Source organism: Antrostomus carolinensis, unplaced genomic scaffold (genome assembly GCF_000700745.2).
Source record: "Antrostomus carolinensis isolate BGI_N321 unplaced genomic scaffold, ASM70074v2 scaffold34725, whole genome shotgun sequence".
In the NCBI taxonomy this organism is placed as follows: domain Eukaryota; kingdom Metazoa; phylum Chordata; class Aves; order Caprimulgiformes; family Caprimulgidae; genus Antrostomus; species Antrostomus carolinensis.
In genome coordinates, this window is record NW_010316300.1 from 12397 (window position 1) to 16798 (window position 4402).

Here is a 4402-nt window from a genome sequence, read left to right on the forward strand (position 1 = left end):
GCCCCGGGGATCCGGCCCCGACTGGGCTGTGCCCCGGCCACTGGCACAGAGGGAAGCTGTAGTGGCTGCAATTGGGTATAAATATGTTTTCTCAAAATTTTTTAAAGCTGCCTCTGAAAGGTTTGTTTAGGAGATAAAAGACTGCCCAGCCCAGCAGGTTCAGGGTCCTGATGAGATGTTACTGAAGTGTCTGAGCACCAAACTGCCAGGAGAGCAGGCAGAGGGGACAGGCTCAGCCCTGGGGAGCAGCTTGGAGTGACCAGCTCAGAGGGACGGGGTTGAAGCCTCCATGTCTGTATGAACCATTAATACCACTCCAATGTTTAATTAATTAAGGGAGCAATTGCTTCCTGCTTCTCCTGCAGGAGGCAATGAATAGTAAAATGCTACTATCCCTCCTCTCCTCTTTCCATCGCCCAACGCCGCAGTCATTTGCCCCATTTCCAAAGCTGTTGCTGCAGATGAGCCTTTTCCTTCGTACTTGGAGCCTCCCCAGGTCGGGATGCTGTGCCCTGACCCCCTCTGCAGACTCAGCTGGGCACACTGGCGTGGACCTGGCCCCTCACTGCCACCTCACCTGCAGGTGCTGGGACTTTGGGGAATGTCCCCTTTTCCTGTGTGGGGGTGGTACCGGTGTGGGAGAGAGAAAAGAGGGGGGAACTCGAGGGAGGATGGCAGCGAGGGGGTCCCGGGCTGAGAACGAGCAGCAGGTGGTGGAGTGATGCTGCAGGCAATGCAGGATGGACGTTGTCCCACCAGTGCTGCAGCCAAGTGTCCTTGTGCGACCTTATATCAAGGTGTGGGATGGGATCATACGTTAAATATACATGACATAGAGTTATGGCAAAGAGAGGTGCCCCTTTTCCATTTGGGATCGTTCCTGGCTCACAGGCTCCATCCCATGAGTGGCAGCTGGGGGAATCGGGTGGGTTTGCAACCCTGGACCAAGCTGCTTGCACGGCTCCATCCCTGAACGCTGAGGATGGAGCAAGTCAGTGCCAAAAATCCATCTTGATCCGAGCCTGGGTGAGTCCCCTGGGAATCAGCAAGTGGGAGAATAGTTAAAAGCGAAGGGGATGCAAGAGCGATGTGTGAGGGTTCGCCGGAGCCAGAATAAATGAGGTGGTGGTGTCTGGCGGCGCCTTCGCAGCTTTGCCAACCCTCATTAGCACCTTTCAGCAAAGCAGAGCTTATTCAAACTATATCACAAGTCTTTTGCTGCAGATTGCATCTGTGCCTAATATGCATTTTTATATAAACAAGGGTACTAAATGGCCTTTCACTTCCCTCTGTAATGTCTTTTTTAATGGAAGGTCCTGAATTAAGAACATATATATATAACTCTAAGAATTTTCTAAGTGATATTGAAAACCTATTGTAAAGTAGGATTTCTTCTTGCAAAATTATTTTAATGAGGTTCCAGTTTATTTTCTGGCTATATTTTACTTATTTAATCCTCCTGAGGGGCTTTTCAGAGGCAGCATCTCATTTTCAATGCAACTATTCTTAACATTAGGGAAAACTACCTTTCTGAAATGCATGAAGGGGGAAAAAAAAAAAAAAAAGAAGAGAGAACCAGAGGAAGATGTACGAGATAAGAATAAACTTGAAAAGCTTTGAGGTGGTTTATGGCTTCTCTTGAAAGAATAACAGTTCATGTATTTTTGTTATGGTGTAGTTTAATGATGCTTGCAGAAAAAAGATAAGGTAGAAATGGAAATATAAAATTAAACCAGCAAAGTGAATGTGATTATTTTAGTCACTAGTATTACCTGGGGAAAACGCTCTCGGGGTTTTTTATCTAGACTAAATATTTGCTTTTCTAAAAGGGGAGACCCATTGCATCTCCCAGCACGAGGGTGTGAAGTGACATTTTCCTGTGGTCCAGCAAGTGTGGGAGGACAGTGATGTCTCTGCCGGAGCCCCAGCCCCCAGCAGATCCTGACAGCCTGACGTGGGTCATCCCAGCCAGCTCTGAGCTTGCTCCTCTGGCCCTGGGGAGGAGAGCTGGCTCTGGACTGGAAGCTTTTCTGTTCTTTCGAAGGAAATTGGGATGGCTTTTAAAGAATCTGGCCATTGCTGCTGTATTTGCTGCCCCTTCAGATGCCCCCTGCTTCCAGGGACACCCGACAGCCTCTGTGCCTCGTCCCAGGGCTGCTCGTGCCATGGGGCTGCCTTTGCTGGGGTTGTGCCGGGTGCCAGGATGGGGAGATGACCCCAAGAGGGGCTTCACAGCCTCACTGTAGTGTCTGTGCCCCTGTGTCACCTTGGGCACCCCAAGCAGGTGGAGAGTGTGAGGGGGAAGCACAGTGGGACCAGCGACTGTGTGTGATGGGGGCTTTGTGCCTGTTCTGGAGGACCTTCCTCCCCCGGGACCTGGGCACAGCTCATCCCCAGGGTGGTATCTTCTGGTCCTGCCCTGTCCCATCTGTCCCATCCCATCCCTCCCCTCTCATTTCACCCAACCCATCCCCATTTCTGTCTCCATCCCCAGCTGTAGGTGCAGACCTGGGTACACCCCATGGCAAAGCACTCAAAAGCCATAAAATCGCCCCAGTCTGAGCTCTTGCCTCCCCTGAGCAGCTCTGCAGATCTCCAGTCCGAACCGAGCTGCTGTGGGATCATGCTGGCTGTGCAGAGTGATGGGGACTCAACAGGATCAGCCAAATCTCAAGTCAAACCAGGCACAACAGGCAAGACCCCGGCTGAGCGCGGCCGCCGAGCATCCCGCTCCGGCTGCTGTCGGGTGAGGTAAACTCGCCGATGGATTCAGCCTGACATGTGGCCTTGAGCTTCACTGGGTAGTTAATTTTTCAATTTCTTTCATGGATCTGGAATAGCAAAGAGTTTGTTTATAATTAAAGTACTTGAAGATTTATACTTTAATTCAAATAGCTGAAAAGAAGCAGTTTCTGTGTAGGTTTCTTCACTATCAGAATCTAAAACAGATTATTATGTAAATTTTTTCGATCCTAAATTCATTATAATATTCAATTTCAGGAAATGCTCTTGACCATCTGCTGCTGCTCTAAGAAATGAGTCTTGGAGATTGTTTACTACCAGAAATATTGTAGGTATTTAGGGTAGATCACAGTGGAGTGTAAGGGCAATGTACTGATTTCGGAGGATGGTTATATAAACCTGTAGTGCTGATACCACGAGCCGAGCAAGTCGGAAAGTGCATCTGCAGTGGTGGCAGCTTCTGCTCTGCCAGTGTCCTGGCTCATCCCGGCCTGTGGCACCAATGTCACCCCCCTTTCCCCAACCGCAGTGCTGTCCCATATATGAGTGGAGGGTAACGGTCCTTCTTGGTCTGGCAGGGAGGCACTAAGGGTTAATTCCTGGTCTTAATAAAAGTGGTTTGAGATCCCTGGGATGGAAAATACCATGAAAGTATCACTTGCTATTTATTGTGACATCCAAACTTGCCAAGAGAAGCCACGTGCTGATCCTTGGGGAGCTTTTCCTCTCGGTGATTAGAGTGAGAGCGGGCAAAGCCGTGCCTATTGACTGGGGCCGGGGCCGTGCCCGCCCTTCCCAGTGACTGTGCCCAGTATCGATGGACTGAAGGGATGAGCGGGGCCGAGGCTGGGAAGCAACGGCTGCTGGTGAGGAGCAGGAAGGGGCCACAGTGGGGATGTCCCCAGGGCTCACCACCCGATGGACTATCAGCCAAGCGTCACCCGAGCATCCTCCCAGCACGGGGCCGTGGAGAATAGTCGTTAATATTGGATTATGGATGGGGTTTGGCAAGTTGAACTGTTAATGTGGTGGAATAGAGTTCAGAAAGGCACTCGTGTCCATCTGGCCGTGCAGTGTAGGTGTAGAAGTGCCTGTGTGCAGAGGGATGCCAGCGAGTGGTAGTAGCAAATGTGCTGTAGAGCTCAAGCAGTTTCTGTTGGAGCATGTGCAGAGGGCTCCCAGCTCTGCTCCCAGCGCAGGAACTTCAGAGCCTTGCCTGAAGCTGGTTTTTAACAAACCCCGTTTCACTACAAGGCTCCTCTGGACCCTCAGCAGCGTGTAGGAAGGTGGGTGACATTAGCGTGGATCTCCAGGACAGGGACTGCTCGGCAGCCCTGGGATAAATATCAGAGTGTAGAATATGACAAAGAGGGTTTTTTGTTCCTGTTGTTGTTCATTCATGTCCAAACCATGAAACCAGCATTTTCTTATCTGGAGCCCTTCCCAGGCTTCAGCATTCAAACCCCGGCGATCACTAATCGCCTTACTTCCCTCCTTCAGGGAAATTTTAACTCTTGTCCTCTGCCGCTGAGTAGATCTTTAAGCCGGTAATAACGTGAGACAGAGGGAAATTAACGGCCTTGTCCTGCCCCTTCCCTGGCTGAAAACCGCTAAAGAATTCAAGTAAGGAATTAAAAAGGTATAAATTTGCATTCCAATT